The sequence below is a fragment of the Chelonoidis abingdonii genome, chromosome 23 (assembly GCF_003597395.2).
Source record: "Chelonoidis abingdonii isolate Lonesome George chromosome 23, CheloAbing_2.0, whole genome shotgun sequence".
In the NCBI taxonomy this organism is placed as follows: domain Eukaryota; kingdom Metazoa; phylum Chordata; order Testudines; family Testudinidae; genus Chelonoidis; species Chelonoidis abingdonii.
This window is the reverse complement of record NC_133791.1, coordinates 12,173,615-12,192,190: the sequence shown is the minus strand read 5'-3', so window position 1 is coordinate 12,192,190 and position 18,576 is coordinate 12,173,615. Positions and strand designations below refer to the sequence as shown.

The window sequence follows — 18,576 nt, the reverse complement described above, 5'->3', positions numbered from 1 at the left end:
GTCCACTGTTTTAGTGAGTCCCTTTCAAGCTCTTGTGGGCCTCTCTCTGCCTTTTCATTTCAACTCAGCCAGAAGAATTGGCTTGGAGATTAAACTCTGCGCAGGAATCGTTAGTGGGAGAGCGAGTGCGGGGAGAGGAGCAGGGGAAGGAGGAGGAGGAAATTTCAAGAAAAACTGTTTGGGTTGGTTTTGATTTACAAGCAGGAGGGAGGCTTGCGCTTCACTTCACGCCTTTTAAACTTTCCCGCAGGCTAGGGTTCAATGGCAAGTCTGCAGCTTCCTCTTCCCAGGGAGGTGGCTTGGCTTGTTTAAATAAAGCGAACAAGAAACCCTTCCTTTGATTGGGGAGGTGGGGGCTGCACCTGTGGCTGTCCCCTGTGTAAGGAAGAGAATCAGGATTTGTCAAACTCTCTCTAAACCAGCACTAAGAAGCAGGTCACTCACCACGCCAGGTTACGACAGACAAGGACCAGCAAGCCAGCACATGGCTGCTCTGAGAGAGATCTGCTAACACTTTGCATTTCTAGATCACATCCTCTTTTATCAGAGACTCTGCAAACCTTTCACTAACACCTAGTAAGTTTTGCAGTCCCCTTGGGAGGGTGTGGGGATTATACCCAACTTTATACATTACTAAACAAACACACGAGGGACTTGCTCCTGCTCTCCCTGAATTCAGTCAAAGCTTCCGGCGACTTTAGCAAGAGCAAGATGAGGCCCAGCGGACTATGGCTCAAATGATCAAGTAGCCCCAGATCCCACCTGCCTCAGTTTTCGGGTACCCAATTCAGAACCTCAGGCATGATTTTCAAAAGCAATGGCACCCATCACTTCAGTGATGGGAGGCCCAAATTGGGTACTTCAAAAATCAGTAACTATTTTTGATATATTGACCTACGTGATCTGCCCAAGGTCACACAAGCTGGTGGCAGACCCTAAACAGGAGCCAGGAATCCCGACATCCCTCCAAAGCTCAGGCACAACAAAAAGTAAAACAGTAATTAAGCAAAACCTTGTTACTCCTAGACCCAGATTTCCTTCTTCACTGTCATTCTGCAAATCTAAGGCTTTTTTTGGTACAGTTTGAGGGGAGCTGGCATGCCTCCAGCCATGTATTTTTGTAGCTAGACTGTGAACAAAACAAATCGGACCAAATGATCCTTGGATTGAAAGTGCCATGAAAAGGTAACGTATTATTATTTATTCAATTCACCACTGGCATAAGCAGGTGCAACTCCCTTAAAGTCAATGGAGCTGTGCCCACTTGTGCCGATATCCAAGCTGGGCCATAGCATCGATAGAGATTTCCATTCAGAGGGCGGGAGAAAACAGAACGGGAAGAGAAGAGCCTATGCAAAGGACATGACGCGGTCACGTGACAGTCAGCAGCTGATCAGACCATTCTACAGGTATCATAAGGGCTGGTAATCCTGATGAGCATCCCGGCGAGGAGAGAGTCACTCAAAAGGAACACCCGGAACAAATAGCATCCCACCTCTCCGCAGCTGCACAGAACCTCCCTGGGCAGCCTGGGATAAGTCCAGCCAGAATTACCTTGCCCCCAGGTAGCAGGCTGACAGAGTCACAAGGGCCTGGTCCCTGACATTAATCTTTCAACACAGCAGAAGCATGGCCAGCTGGTGCTCTCCTGATTCCCAGATATGTCTCCTCTTCCTCCACTGCAAACACCCTGCTGACACAGCAAGGAGTGCTTCCTCACATGCATGATCTGTGGTGTGATGTGGATCATGACCACCCTCTCCCTTTAATAGCCCTGAGCACTTTACAAACAATTTATCTGATTAACCCCATCAGCAAAAAGTATCATTAGCTCCCTTTGCAGGCAGGGGAGGAGACTCAGGCAGGGTTGGTAGGTAGCTTGCCCAAGGTCAGTCAGCAGAGATGGGATTTGAACTCTAGACCCGGGGCTAATTAAGAGCACAGAGGACTCTCGTACCAGCTACACAAGTGCCAGAAAAAGGCATGCTGGGAAGGAAGAGAGTGGGCAACTGCAAGCTGACATCACTGACACCCACTGCTCAGGACTCTGCTACACCATGATCCAAGGGCTGGATCCTGAGCTCACATAACCCATGTAAATCCAGAGTGACTTCACTGATGTCACCGGACCTACACTGGAACGAGTGAGATCAGCATCTGGCCCCAGCTGCAGTAATGTCTAAACCCTCGAGTCCAGAGTATGCGAATAAACGATTTTCACCTCTGACTTCCCTGCATGAACAAACAGCTACTCGAAGCGATCAGCAGCTTAAAATAAAACCACACAGACGACTGTCAGAGCCTCTCTTTTCATCCCCTGCATGCACAGCCGCCTCCCCACCTCCACAGAGTCTATGGAACGTGAACTGCCTTCAGTTCATCAGGAATGTTCTCTATTAACAAGGTTTGGCTGAGATCAGAAATTAATGGTGCCAGCTCACGAGTCTGATGCCTTAAGGCAGATGGCGAGGAAAGTATTCCAGCCCCGCTTCCCCCACCTCCTCTCCCAGCAAACAGAGAACTCTAGACAAGAATAAAGGGGGCAGGCGTCCAAGGTTACAGCCATCTGTGGAATCCTGATGTCAGTATCGAACATACGTGAGGGTCCCTGATCTGTGCCATGCGCACTCTGCTCTGAGCCCCGGGGCCCATAAAACCCTGCCTCTCTCGACTCCCAACAGGCCTTTGGGCTGATTGCAAGGGCACGGGACTGCTCAGAGGTCTTTGCTGGGTGCCTTATTCACCCTCAGCTAAGGAGAGTGAGGCCCTGCTAGTCTCAGGAAGGAAGACAAGGAGGCAATGCTGCTCCCATCAAAGGCAGTGGGGTGGTACCAATGACCAGGAGGACCAGGTCCTACATTTGGGGAAGGAAGAAAAATGAGGCAGCATCCAGATTCCTCCACTCTTCTTTGTACAGCTCCTGACAATCCCAGCAGGACTAGGACACAAGCTAACCCCTCACGGGGGGGAGGGGAGGCCAGGATGCGCAGCATCCTCAGCTTCCGCTCAGTAAAAAAAGCTGCTAGGCAATGACAGGCAGGACCTGCAGGATCCAATGGGAGTGGAGGTTGCTATGCTTCCAGCACAAAGTGGGTCTGATCCTGCTCCCATCCAGTCAGCTGGAGCTTGGCCACTGACGTCAGTGAAGGCAGGCAGGGTTCCTTAAACTACATCCTGCTCTGTCCTATGAGCAGGGCCGCTCAGAGAGGGGGACAAGTGAGGCAATTTGCCCCAGGCCCCGGGCCCCACAAGAGTTTTTCGGGGGCCCTGGAGTGGGGTCCTTCATTTGCTCCAGGGGCCCCGGAAAACTCTCGCTAGGCCCGGGTCCCCCAGAGCTTCTTCCACTCCCGGTTTTTGCCGGCGGGGGGTCCCTTCCGCTCTAGGGCAAAAGGACCCCCCACCGCCGAATTACCGCCAAAGCAGGACCCGCCACCGAAGTGCAGCTGGGTCTTCGGCAGTAATTTGGCAGCGGGGGGTCCTTCGGTTCCAGGACCTGCCGCCAAAGTGCCCCGAAGACCTGCTGCGGGGGCCCCCCCACTGCCAAATTACTGCTGAAGACCTGGCTGCACTTCGGCCGCGGGTCTTCGGGGCACTTCAGCGGCGGGTCCTGGAGCGGAAGGACCCCCCGCTGCCGAATTACCACCAAAGCAGAGGCCCCCCCATTCCCAAAGACCCCAGGCCCCCGGAATCCTCTGGGCGGCCCTGCCTATGAGGTGCAGAGCACCCAGTGATGTCAAGAGGCGTTGGGAGCGCTCAGCACACCAGGGATCGAGATGGTTACTCTACTCACAGAACGTCAGGCTCTCTTGCAGGTTTGACTAAGATATTTCTAGGGCATCAAGCACTATGGGATCTGAGCTCAGATCCCCTTCCCCATCGTAAAGCGTTGTCTGAAAGCCGAAGGTGGCTAGGAAGGAGTGGGTGAAGCTGCCTCCGAGATTCGAGATGCACAGAGCAGTGCCACCTACTGTTACAGTTAAGAACTCAGAGCTCCAAGATCGGAAGGTATAAACTCCAATCGAAGGCTGTTAAATCCTAACTCTGCTGCTTGTCCCAGCTGCTGTCTGGGTAGAACCATTTACTCGAGAGAGCTATGGAAAATAAAGCTAATCCACACACCTTAATAGACAGAAGTGCAGGCTGGTGAATGCAATATAAATCGCTCACATTCAGTAATAACCGTAGCCTGCTGATTGTCATATTCCCATCCCATGTAATTCTACTCAGCCGGCCACTCTCTTACTCACCCAAGGATCAAATTAATATCACAATGGAAAAGCTGGACATTTCTACATAACTGGGCCAGAAATGAAGCGAGATTCGACTCTTTCATCTCTGATGAACAGTAAATCACAAAGCCACAGCTGTCTATGCTGCATGGAAGCCAGAGTCTCTTCCCAAATAGTCTCTTCCCGGGGAGGAGGAGATAGAACTGGCAGTACAAACAGGTACCACAAGAATAGCACCATCACATGCCAGCTGCAAAGCCATAAACCCAGAATCACACCTGCGCACCATGCTTCTTTTCCGCAAACCCACTGACAGCCCCATCAAGCGATGAGCCTCTTGCATCTGATCTATGGGGCCATCATGAACCCAAAAGGCACAATAACCAGTGTTATCCAGCACCACCTCTACACCCTCCCGTCCCTCCCCCAAAAATAAACCTGTAATGCTATCACCAGGTGCTTTTCCTCCCCACTCCTGAGATAAAAAGCAACTACTTCCTCATTCCCTCCCCTGCCCCACCCACCCAGCTCTGGAATGCTGTTCTCACAAGTGAAATGGACATGCTGGGCCTCTGTCACAAGACTTGTAGGCAGACATCCAGGCAGTTTTGCTGCACATTCGGGTTTCAGTCTCCAGTCCTTTCCATTCCACCCTTATCACCTTGAAACAGCGGGACCAACCCTGAACCCATCAAAGCCTGCAGGGGAAAAACTCCCACAGTTCAGCCTGATAGTCAATCAAAATCATCATAGTTCCGCTATGGGGCCTGAAATGTGTGTGTCACCAATATTGCTGCCACGGAGACAATGAGCCATAGGGCAAAAAGGGCCATAATTCACAGGAGACGCAAGACCCTGGATGTACTCAGATGAGCAGGTATCCAGCTACCTTCATTAGTAGATCCCACTCCAGCCACAGCAGGTTTCCAATTAATGAAACTGTTGCATTGCTTTTGAACAAAGCCACCCCCTGCCACCACCATCTCAATTAGCTATCTGCAAAGAGCTGGCACCTGGCCAGAGACAGGGCCCAGGAAGGGGCTGGACTTTGGATTCCAAGCCTGCTGAACAAGCCACAGAGCTCAAGGCCTGTGTCTCGTGCACCTCCAGGACAGAAGTCTTAATGGGTCAGAGCATAGCATTCAGAGATGGAAGAGCCTATCGGACACCAGCCCCAGACCACCCAATCCCACTCCCACTGAAATCAATGGCAAAAACAGTTCTAATGAGAGCTAGAAGAGGCCCCCAGACTGGACGCATCAGGCGTCTTAGCCAAAAGGCTAAGAGGAGCCATCCTTGCATTGTGTATCGACTTCCACCACAGATAATCCCGCCACCTTGCAGATGGATGGAACATCTGTTCAAGGCAGTGCGACTAAACAGTCAAACCACCTGAGAGTCACAGTTCTCAAGAGCTAATGCCCCCATTCAGGGACCAGATTCTGCTGTTTTCACTCAGGCCTAACTATTGGAATCACTGGAAGTTTTGCCTGAGCAAGGATGGCAGACTCAGGCCCCAAATTGTTTGTTTGGATCCATGCACAGATGAATGGCTACATTATTACTGTATTCTTTTTCTGAAGCAATTCCAAATGCAAGGGGATTAAGGACCCTGGAAGTCTCTGTTCTGCTCACATTTCCTCAACCAACCCCACAGGAACTCCTGAAGCCTGCAAGCATAAAACAAGCCCAGGGACCGGACAAAGCTTGGATTATACAATATACTGAGCGACAATCCAGTGGCGATTTGTTAAACAAGTAAAGGAATATCAGGAAGCAAACCAGGTCCACAGGTGAGCCCCTTTTCTAAAGGGTTGGCTGTTCTATTCAAAATGGGACACAGAAAACGTATCCAGCCCAGCCCAGATCTAGGTCTTCTCCTGGGTCAAATAAGATTGTCAGGTAGGAACTAAGAATTCTAGGTTTCTACATCTGGGGGCTCTGGTTTAATGAATGGAAAACAGTCGTTTAAAACTAGTCTGTTCTTTTGGATCCTTTTCCAGTCCCCGTTGGGCTCCCTAAGAGACATTCCACTAGCTTTGCTCATGATTGGTGTTATTGCAGCGCTGACACACCCCAACCAAAATTAGGCTGCCGGTGTGCCAGATCCTCACACACACTCACACACAGTAAGAGACAGTCCCTGGGCCAACAAGTTTACAATCCAATTGGCTTCAGAAGATTCCCTTAACTGGTATTACTTTCAAGGGGCGGAATGTGCATATTTTAGGCCCCACTGCAACAAAGCATCTAAGCACACGCTTAAATCCATTCTTATTCACTAATGCACAGGCTTAACTTCAAGCCCCAAGCATGTGCCTAAAGTTAAGCACGCACTTAAGTGCTTTGCTGAACTGGAATGTAGTGCAGAAGATCGGGGGCTTCACTTCCAGCGACAAAAACTGGCATAATACAGCATGGAAAAAATACGCATCCAAAAACCAATCATGTTTTCTTGAGACAACCTAATATTTCAGCCACTCAGATGCATTCTTTTTTTAGCCTTTATCTAGTGGCTGGAGCAAGAATTTGATCTGTTTTTCCCATCAATGCGAGTTTTTAACTCCTCTAAAGGGATGCTTTGAAGGACTAGACTGGTTCTATTTTTGTCGCTGGTTTAGCATTTTTATTTATTTATTCTCTCCCTGCAAAGAAAAAGCCCCACAGATCCTACGCAGCCAAAATTACATACCTGTGGCTTGTTTTGACAGTTTTGTTGTTTTGTTTTGTTTTTTAAAAAAGATCTGTATCCCTCCACTCCCACCCCATGTGTGTTACTAATCAGTCTTTATATATTATTCTGCATGACTCAGTGTGATGCAGAGATCTCACAAAAAAATCTTCCCTCCTGGTGCTGCAGAGGTGTATTAATGACAGCACCAGGTACCATATCATCACCAACGCTCTGACAGTAACCACCGGCTGCCGGGTCAGAAAGGGATCTAGCCACATCTAGATCTTTAACACGTTGCCTTCAGTAGGATGGCTCCATGCTCATCTTTAAGCACATGCTTATGTATATTCAGAATCAGCACTGCAGAACCCAGCCCAGCTCCCCCGGAAGTCACTGGGAGCCAGACTGGGCTTTTAGTCATCTTCATGTTCTTTCGTTACTAATTTAGGGCCAGATTCCGCCCCCACGACTTGCACTGGGATTGATTCACAGCCCTTTGAAACCAATGGCACTTCAGTGAGTGCTGAGTCACATCCACAGTGTAGTTCCTTACTCCTGGAGTAGCCCCCGCCCTAAATTCAGGAGTACGGTGCTCCCAACGTGAGTAAGGGAGGCAGAATCCGGCCCTCGGAAAAGATGTTCATGAGAACTGTGACCAGATAGGGGGTCGTGTGACACAATCCCTCTGCCTGCACATATAGATGACTACGTGATCTCTCAGCATCGGAAAAAATGAGGGCACTGCCTGCTCCTCTTGATAGAAACAAAGGAGACAAGTAGTAAATGGGACTTCTCCCCACTGAGGCGCCCAATCCCAAGACCCACAACTCTCACTGTCTCCATCTGCCAAACCAGTAGCAGCTGGGGATGCCACACAGATCCCTCTCATTCAGACTTTGCTGGCCTTAGCTCTGAAAACAACTTACATGAATACTAGATAAGCCTATAGAAGAGGAGAGTTAATTACCAGGTACCTTTCATCACCAATCTTGTATCTATAGTTACAAGCTTTTAAACAAACAATGGATAATAAAATAAGCCTATAAAGCAAATCAAAGGAGAGAAATCATATGCTCTACACAGACAAACATAACAGGGTTTGATTATTTTTTTTAATGAATTAAACTGTTAAGTTCTAATTTTTGTCCTTGCTTGATAAGATTAGAAGATTAAACCAACTTTATGCTAAATGCTCCCTGGTAAGAGAGCCACACCAGGGTTTATTGTGCATTGGCACACACAGAGATCGCAGCAATATCACTCAGACTGTAACTTCAGAAATAAAAATCACGACTTATCCAGATATTCCAGACATATAGATAGATGGAGATATACCTATCTCATAGAACTCGAAGGGACCCGAAAGGTCATCAAGTCTAGCCCGCTGCCTTCACTAGCAGGACCAAGATTTTGCCCCAGATCCCTAAGTGGCCCCCTCAAGGATTGAACTCACACCCCTGGGTTTAGCAGGCCAATGCTTAAACCACTGAGCTAAGGCAAAAACTCCAATCCCACTCTGCTTTCAGGAAAGGTTATTCATTAAGCACTTGTACACAACAGGCAAGTTTTTATATAAGTAGTGGGGTTTTTATCTTGGATAACTGACATCATAAGAGGATTTTGGAGTGGCGGGGCGGGGAGATGAACTGGCTGACACACCCCCACACCCTCTGCCCCAATCCACAGCAACAAATTAACAGCCCTACATAATCACTCACAATACCACACACACTACCCCTACACACTCATACTATACAAAGCATTAAAATGCTCACCCTCCTGATCTGCAGCCGATGAATGATCAACACCCAACTGTTCAAAGTTCTCCCCTAAGTGATCACCTCTTCTCACCCGCCTCACAGGAGTGTTTGTGGGGCTTAATGTTCATAAAGCATGAGAACTTTGGATGGAATCAACCATGGACGATAAAGGGCAAAGCATTATTTTTAAGAACAGGTAACAAAACCTGTGACCATCTCTAGACCAACCAAGTAGAGGCTTTGTCCACATTAAATCATTTAATTCTGCAGTACTCTGAATACTAAATATAGATGGTCAGGTTCTCCTGCTCTTACTCACCGTGAGGTGCCTTCATGCACTCAGATCAAAGGGACTATTCACAGGGCAAGGTATCTCTCACTGTAGCTAAGAATGGCAAAATCCAGCCCAGAGAGCTAAATCTAGCCAGCATGTAACAAGTGACTTCAGTATTGTTACCCCAGGGATGAATTTGGCCCCACATACTGCAGAAACGGAATCATATTCTTCGTAGCAGTGGCTGACTGAAACAACACGGATACTATTTTCCAGTCCCCAGTCAGGAGGGCACATATTGCGCCATTACACATTGTTTTGGGCCACTGGTCCCTTAGCTTTCCCCACCATGTATCTAGGGCAGAGGTAGGCAACCTATGGCACGTGTACCAAAGGCAGCACGCGAGCTGATTTTCAGTGGCACTCACACTGCCGGGTCCTGGCCACCAGTGTGGGGGGACTCTGCATTTTAATTAACTTTAAGTGAAGCTTCTTAAACATTTTAAAAACCTTATTTACTTTACAACACAATAGTTTAGTTATATATTATAGACATAGAAAGAGACCTTCTAAAAACATTAAAATGTATTACTGGCACATGAAACCTTAAATTAGAGTGAATAAATGAAGACTCGGCACAGCACTTCTGAAAGGTTGCCGACCCCTGATCTAGGGGAAACAGTTAAAAATAGTGATGGCTAGTTTCCCCTTGCATGGTTTTTCTATTAGATATGAATTGCCCATCCCTAAGGAAGTGTTCCCCTCACAGGAACGGCAGTCTTTGCAGGGAGAGTGATGGGGCTAGGGAGCAGATCTTTCACCATATTGAAGAGACTTGTTTCATCTGTTGTCTCTCTCACCAACCCACATCTGTATTATTCCAGGCTCTGAGGCCATCAACCTATAAGCCTCTGCAAGGTGCTAGAGAGAGTGGCTTGATGTTTCTAACCTCTGAAGATGTTCCGGGTATGACAAAAGAAATCCAGCTATTGAAACGTTTTCCCACAATGCAGTTACTGTGTTGCTAGGTTTCCATCCAGACACAGAGCAATCAGAGAGAGAGAGAGAGGCGCTGCTGCTGTGGATAGCTTTATCAGTGCTTGACAGGGGTGGTAGGGAGGAGTGGGATGGAGGGGTCCTGAATAAAGTTTGGTCTCATACGAAATAACACAACCAAGTTCCAAAATCTAATCCCACTTTTGGCTAGACTTTTTTTTTTCCTTTCATTGAGTTTGGTAGGTTGGTACATTACACGTGTGCGTGTTTATTCCATCATCTAGAGTGTATTCTGATTCAAGAACAGCAGCAGCAAATTGATAGACTGATCTCCCTAACACACACCTACTCACCCTCTTTCACTGATCCTGCATCCTCCAGAGGCAAAACCGAGCATGCACCAGCCTGGTTTTAAAAGGCTCTGATTTGCCGGTATATTACATTAAACCCTAACAGACTTGGTTCAGCTGTCAAAATGCTATCCCAGTAATTGCATAAGCAGAAGCAACGTAATTGGCATGCTACTGCTGGGAGAGTACAAGGGTTTCTGTGTGTGGGAAACAAATGGAACAGGACAGAACCAGGGCTCAATGCAGGACATGTGTAGCATCCTGCACCTGTCCTAACAGAGGGCTGATTTTCTCTCATTCCCATGTGCCCCCATTCACCCAAGGCCTCTTTCCTAGCCACCCTAGAGGCAGATTCTCAAAAGAGCCCAGCTCAGAGCAGCTCCCTTTGTTTTCGGTGGATGCCCAGCACTTTGGAAAGTCTGATCCCTACAGCCCAGCCCTTCACACATTAATAATAAACCAGAATAAACAGTAAAACCCTTGGGGGCAGGAGCTCTCTCTGTTCTGGGTTTCTGCAGCACCTAGCACACGGGGTTCTGGTCCATGACTGAGGCTCCCAGAAGCTACAGCAATACAAACAGACAACAAAGCAATACACAGAAACTGGTCTAGTTTGGGGGACACACATTGCTCTCCTGATGAAGTCACTGCAACGGAAGCCCAGGGTTAGTAGAACTCAAAGTAACAGAGCCTGGGTTTGCTAACCTAGGGCTTGGGCATCTACCCTCATTTGTAACCTCAGGTTAGAACTGTCCAACATTGGGCCCCAGCCTGGGGCTCCGGCATCTGCACTGCATTATGCAGGCCGGAGTCCAACCACCCACATCCCAGACATCCCACCATGTGGCCACTGTAGCCCTTTGTCCATGGTGCCGGGTGGGAAAACTTCACTGCCCACCAAACTGAACTGTCCAGAGGACAAAGGAAGCCAGCCCATGGCTGCTCTGGGAGTCTGCCCAAAATACAAGTCCATTGAGGGCTTGAACCCTGGGTGCCAGCTTGCCTCAGGCTCGGACCCTCCACTCTCATGGGGTCTTGGGTTAGCAGGATGTGTATGTTGAGGGAAGGTGGTAGGGGGAGAGAAGGCTTTAGCTGGAGTTCAAACCCTGGACCCATGCCCTGAGCTCTGTTAGGGTAAGACCTAATGAGGGGAGCAGATTGACCCATAACTGCTGCTGTGGGGTTCTTACGCCCTCCTCGGACACATTGGTGCGGGCCACTGCCCGAGACAGGACCCTGTCCTAGCTGCACTTTAGGAGCTGCCAATCTGGATCAGATCTCCGTATTCACACAGGCGCTGTGCGCCCCCGGGACCCTCTCCACCCTGCTGGTTCTCAGGACCGGCACCAAGCCTCCCGCCCAGCCTGGGACACAGCGCGGCTCCCTCCTGCCACTCCGCTTGGAGCGAACAGGATCCCGCCGCAGCCCCAGCGCAATCGGTGCACGACAGAGTCACCGTCCGGGGAAACTCTCATTTGGGCCCGTTCGGGACCTCTCCAAAGCCCGCCCGGAGAGCGCGCCGCACGCACCCCGGCCCAGGGACTGATCCGCTGCAGCCATCGCAAGCCCCTGCCGTCCCCCGGCCCTGCCAGACTCAGACTCCGCAGCCCAGCCAAGTGACCCAGAGGGGCCTAACGGGGCGGCTGGGGCTCGGAGCCGGGTCCTGTCCGCCATCGGACGCAGCTGGGTCCCGAGCTCCTGGGTCCCCCCCAGCAGGGACACACCTCCCCCGCTCCCTTCCCGCGGCCGCAGCCTTGTCCCCTGCGCCCCCGGACCCCTGCGCGGCGTGGGGGCAGCGCTTACCTCGGCCCAGCCGGTGGGAGCAGCCGTGCGGGTGGCCGGTGGCCGGAACACAGCGGTGGGCAGGGGGGGATGCGCTCTTCTCGGCGGGCGCCCGGCCACCGGGCTGCTGATCCCCCCCGCCCCGAGCGCTACGGTGCCCAAGGACCGGGGCTCCCCTTCCTCCTGCAGCACCGGAGCGGGCTTGTTCCCCACCGCCCCGCCTGGCACAGCCCGGACCGAGGGCACCCGGAGCCCACCGGCTCCTCTGGCCCTGACCCAAGGCACCGGGAACGCACCGGCTCCTGAGCCGCCCGGCGCACGCACCCCGCACCCCCGGAGCGCACCGGCCCGCCCGGAGCCCCACCAGCCAGGACCGCCTCCCCCGCACCCAGCCCAGCGAGCCGCCGCCGCCGCCTTTTATTGCCGCCCCGCTTTGTTTTGGTCTCGGCTCCTACCATCGCTCGCCGGCCAGCCGGGGGGGGGCGCTGAAATCAGGCCCCCGCGCGCCCCCTCCGCTCTCACCCTCTCCGCCCGCGGGGTGACAGCAGTGCCGGGGCTCAGCGGGCGCCGCGCCGCGCCCGAGGCGTCCTGCGCTGCGGCTTGGCTTGGCTTTCCTCTCCCCCTGCAGGGACTGCAGCGTTGGTTCAGCCGAGCTATATCTGCTGCCGGCAGAGGCTGGCGCCGGGGCAGTCGCGAGTTGAGGCTTGGCGGGGAGGGTGCTTTGCTGCACCCAGCCTGCGCTTCCCGGTCCTGCTCCTTACCCAGCCTGCCTGGTCCATCCTCCTGCGCAGGGCGGCGGGGCTACACTTCTCGTGTTGGCTGCCTGCGTGCGGCAGCAAGCTGCTCCCCAGCTGAGATGGGGCAGCCTTCCCCTGCTCCAGCACTGGCAGTCACAGCATCGCACCGCAGGTGCCCTGCAGAGGTGTTTCAGGCCTTCCTAATAAAGCAGCTGGCTGTGGACACCTTAAGAGGCGCTGTACATTACCAGGCTCTCCCTTCTGCTCTTCTCCCCCACTTACACTTTGCACCCATCACTTAGTGCTTAATTTGTGCCAGGACTGAGCCTCAACACCTCTGGGTTCCGCTGTTCATAGCCCCAGCACCTCTGGGCTTGCACCATCAGTTATGAATGCAAAAAAATTGCTTGAGCTCCAGCATCTCTTTCATTACAAAGTAGGCACTGCTTAGCCTCTGGCTCAGCTACCTCCCCTGTAAGTGAGGGGGAGTTTTCCCACTTCTGCCTTTCTTTTGAGACTCTCAAACCCACTTCCACACTGGTGAAGGAAGCTTCACAAACACCACATAAGAACACCCATACTGGGTCAGACCAAAGGTCCATCTGGCCCAGTATCCTGTCCTCTGACAGCAGCCAATGCCAGGTGCTCCAGAAGGAATAAACAGAACAGGCAATCATCAAGTGATCCATTCCCTGTCACTCATTCCCAGCCTCTGGCAGCTCAATAATATTCTGAATCTATCCTGAGCCATCAGATGTTGCTTTGAGGCACAAAAAAGGGCTGATGGCCAGCATGGTTTCCAGAACTTCACTTCACCCTGCTCAGCTTGAGAGGACTTATGAGGAGTTAAAACTCCTGACAGCTATCACTGGAACACATGAGCCTCCACACCACATCCCCAGGGAAGGAAATAATATTACCCCTGTTTTATAGATGAGGAGACTGAGACACAGAGAGGCTACGTGACTGACTCAAGCTCACACCAAAATTCCTAGCTCTGACGCAGGCTGGAACCCAGATCTGCTGTGCTTTAGCCACAAGACTCTTCTGCTGAATATTGTGAGGATTTGCTAGTTAATGTGCAGAAAGGGTTGAAAAGTGTTTGCGTTTCTATTACTGGCCACTGTTGGCAGGCTGGCCACTGACAGCGTAGCAGGACCACCCACTTGGTCCTATAGGGCAGTTCTTACTTACACGGCCTCTAATTCTGTTGCAACAGTCTCCTCTCCCAGAGGGTGCAGATGGCAGGAGAAGCAATTGGGAGCACCCTCTGTTGGAGCAGGAGTCCCACTTGCACTCTGCAACTCTGGTATAGTGAGTGCCCTTTCCCTGTACCTCACTGCTGCCAGTCAGACTCCCTTTATCTCAGAGGATGGCAGAGAGGACAGAACTTGAAGGACAGAGATTTCTAGAGCAGTGAGCAGTTAGATTGTGGGCACAGAAATCTAGTTATTGTTGGTACAAGTGAATCTCTGTGGCATTATGCTGACCTATCCTTATCCAACTTGGGATTTAATAAAACCACCTTAAAACAAACCTACGACAGAATTCTGCAATCACACTCTAGCACTGCGGTATCACAGTAGCATTGGGAGCCATTACTCTAGAATTTTTGGAATTGTTTTTTTAAGCCACAACCCAAGTACCCCTGCCTCTAGAAAATGCTCCATATAGTAGTTACCTAGTACACTGTTTTCTCTACAACTGTTGTGTCAGGATTACCCATCGACAAAGACTGAACAAAACATTTAGTGAGGAGAGGTGGGAGACCATGGTTATTAGCTCCAGTGATGAAGAGTCCTTTTTATGGTCTTGTCCCTCACTAGGGCAGCTAACCAGCCTGCATAGCTTCTCCTATAACTCAAGCAGTGGTCACGTAACTTTGGGTTTCTGGAACCAAATGAGTCCTGCTTATAATACAGACATTTTTCAGTGCCGGAGGGGAGGTAGTTAATGGGTGGTGCTGTTGGGAGAGCACCAGAAACAGGAGTCATGCATTTATCTACAGCACAACCAGGAGCAATGGCATGTGCTCACTTAGGGCTGGTCTATACTAGGAAATTAGCTCAGTATAACTATGTGGCTCCGGGGTGTGAAAAATCCACTCCCTCAAGCAATGCAGTTAAACTGACCTAGCCCCAATGTAGACAGTGCTGGGGCAATAGCAGAATTCTCCCATCAACCTAGCTACCACTTGTTGGGGAGGTGGATTACTTACACCCATGCGGGAAGTCCTTCCATAGGCATAAGCAGCATCTTCCCTGAAGCACTACAGTGGTGAAGCAGTGCCACTGTACCTGCAGGAAGCCAGATGGCGATTCAACCTTCACTCCCCATTCAGGTCCTGCCTGTCTGCTGGGACTGCCAATAATGGTGCCAGTTATAGCTTCACACAGGCTGCCACACAGCCACTGGATAGTAAGAATGTTTAATCAGTTCTGGCCTATGCCAGATTGAACTAAAAGTGTAAAGCTCCATTTTACGTCCAGTCATCGACTCCCTGATCCTACCAGGGTCCCTGACACTTTCCACACAAAGACACACCATGCCTAACCGATCCCACAGAGGTGTCAACCAGTAGCATCCAGAGAGCAGCAGAGAAAACGGAGAACAGACCTGAATCACCATCTCCAGCAGGTAGTCCATTTGGGAGGTGTTAACCTTTTTCCAGTGTGTTACTCACAAGGATTAGGAAGCTGTGCAGGCAAAACCAGACCAACCCTTGGCTTGCAGAGGCTCCAGTAAATGAGGATTTAATGAGGCTCCTGAAATAAAGAAAAAAAAATTACACCCCACCATCTTAGAGCCTGTCTGCCAGTGATGGAAGTTTCTGCAGAGAGGGCGGCACTCAGGGGGTAGTGCTGTTGAAAGCGGAGAGTGTGTAGTAAATGAGAAGAAAAATCATTTTTTTCTAACTTTCAATAATGTGAGCTGAGCCCACACTGATGTGAGGGACAGTATTCAGTCACACACAGAGCCCAAGAAACAGCCGTGAGCTATCATTCAGTGCTGCACACAGGCGTTCAGCCAAGCACAGTCTTCCTCAGCAGCAACTGGGCCAACACAAGTTAGCACGTACCTGTAAACCCATCCTCACACAGACATTCCTTGTGCCACCTGGCTGAACACACACACACACACAGCAGCCAACAGATGTAAACCCACCATCACAGGGCAGCTCACACTCACATGCACAAGTTGTATCGCAATCCTCCACATCACAACGCACAAACTTTGTGCACTCAGACATTAGACTTGTGTTCTAGTTTCCCCAAACAAACACGTACAATATATGCAAACGCCTCCCTCCCAGCACACAAGTATTAGAATTGATCAGCGATCACACATGAGATGTGCACACAGGAGAAACACCTTACTCTACCATATACCCAGACATAAGTACTGTACCACAGTTCCCAGTGACCTGAGCTATGCCTTAGTGCATGTTAATACATACATGTTCAGACATTCAAACTTGAGCCATAAACTGCACGACAGATACACAAATGGTATCACATGTAACCTCCTCCATATTTAGCCACCCACTGGTATTAGAAATGCATTGTAAACCTGGTAATATAACAACTGCACACCCACACTAGGTAACAGAACTGTGTTTTAAATATAGTGCCATTTGACACACCGTACCCACACATTAGAATTGTATCTCAACCAACATTCACACACACTATCCCAATCTATTCACAATACCTGTACACTCGGAGAGCTATTAGCACTGTAGTACAATCTTTACTGAGAACACACACTACGCACACAGAAAAACAAGAAAAGAGAATTGTCAGTGGATTAAAAACCCATTGAAACTTGCTAAAGAAAGTCTTTGGGGTTAGGGAGGAGGGAGCTTAAGGCTTCTAACTGGAAGCGTTTCTCAGCTGGAAACGTTTCCTTCCTCCTGGCTCTCTGATCCTCCCCACCCCTACCAGGGTCAGCTTCCATGCTAAAATGAACCACTGCCGGGTATTGGGCATGCTTATATCTATGACTTCTTTTTGAAATTCTGTCTGCTCATCTATGCAGAATAAAACTACCCAAGCAATCTGGCCAGCTCAGATGCTCATTACCAAATCGCTCGACACCACCAGCAGGCTCACTCAGGCCTTGTAAATTTTATCTGGGGGGACATTCTGCTTCCACTAGCTCGATTACGGCCTGATTGCCTGAAAGGCTTGTACCCAGCCAGCCAGCAAGCTGGGTAACATCCAAGAACCGAACATTATTAAACAGCCTCGGTGGCGTGGGAGCCAGACATTGATGGGTATGTGTACACATGGAGCCTGCCTGCCTGCGTGCATGCCCCGGGAGTGTACACAGGCCTACAAGGGTTTGCACAGTGGCGTGTGCCATGCCTGCTGACTGCAAGGAGACATACAGAGAGGAAGGTGACGGTCTGCATGAGCGAGTGAGAGACTGCACGTGTGTGAGTGTGAAAAGGACCAGGCCCAGGTCTGTGGGCCAGATTCTGGGCTCAGCTAGGCTAGCATCAATCTGGAGTCACTCCTGTGAAGTCAGTAGAGTCACTCTGGGTTTACACCACAGCAACTGAGGGCAGAGACAGATCCTGGGAGTCTACCGTGCTGCTATTTGAATAGCTTTAGCCATCTGCCAATCAAATAGGTAGTGCTTGATGTTCCTTATAACTGCAGCTAGAGCTCAAAGCAAGAGGAAGTGAGGGGGAATGAGGCTGTTTGGTTGAGCAAAGTAATGACCTTAAGCCAAGGATAAGGTCATGGAGAAAAAACAAGGAACCCAGTCCACCATGCACAGGACAAGGAGAAGAGGCCCTGTCCACAAACAAAGGGAGGTTCTGCTTCACAAGCAGCTGGCAAAGAGTCCCTGGATCCTATGCAGGTGTCTCTAGCAGAGGTTGGCTACCGCAAAAAGGCACACACAAAACAATCCCAAACCAAGCCGCGGCGGGGTGCTGACCCGCTCCTGCCCAGAAGGGGTTAAAAGTAGCCCTGGGGAGGAGAAAGCAGCTACTAGACTGATTGGGGAAGGAAAGGAGCCCCAGGCAGCAGGGGTAGGGCTGCCCTTATTTGAGCAACATCTGCAGCTGTGTGTGTGTGACATGAGGTTTGCTACTCACCACAGTGATGTCCCCTTGGGGCCACATCTAAGGATTAGCTCTCAACCAGTGTGACAATCCCACCCTTGGTGCTCCCTCTATTTCTCTCTCTGAACTCTAGTACCACCTCTTCATGGCTCCAGCCAGGACACTGTCATTCTCTCCTTCTGGGGTATCAAAGTCCCACTGGATGATCTGTCTCAGGCAGTCTTCTCTTCCACTGTTTAGACTGTGCCACTTCCCCACTGGCTGGGGAGGGAACCTGGGTCCATCCACTACTCCACGTTCCAGGGACCCTGTACCCAGCAATTACAGTCTGCCCAGCCTCAGACCCTATCGCCATTTCCCTGGACTCTCTCCTACCTTCCTTTCTCTGTCTTCTAGCCTACCCCTGGAGTCTCCTCTGCTCCCTGCGGATACTCCACCCTCTCAGGTTCTTGCCAGAGTCTATCTTCACAGGCAGGCTCCCAGGGCTTACTCCCCCTCGACTAGAGCAGACCCAACTCTCTCCTGGAAGCGACTAGAGAGCTCCTTGCTGCAGCCCTTTCTCTTGCCATCGACGGCCGCTTTTTACGCCTGTCCCAGCTCCTTTGCCAGCTGGGCTTCATCAGCCATTAGGCCAAGGGTGACCAGATGTCCTGATTTTCTAGGGACAGTCCCACTATTTGGGGCTTTATCTTATATAGGC

General features: G+C 50.6%; 1 protein-coding gene across 1 annotated transcript in view; it reads right to left on the bottom strand.

Moving 5' to 3' along the window:
• The window catches only part of DISP3 (dispatched RND transporter family member 3), a 58,542-nt gene extending 46,406 nt beyond the window's left edge, over nt 1–12,136 (bottom strand). Inside the window, exon 1 of the mRNA XM_032775428.2 lies at nt 12,087–12,136. The gene's annotated coding sequence lies outside the window, so the exon portion shown is untranslated. The remainder of the gene's footprint in view (nt 1–12,086) is intronic.
• Nucleotides 12,137–18,576: the final 6,440 nt, after the last annotated feature.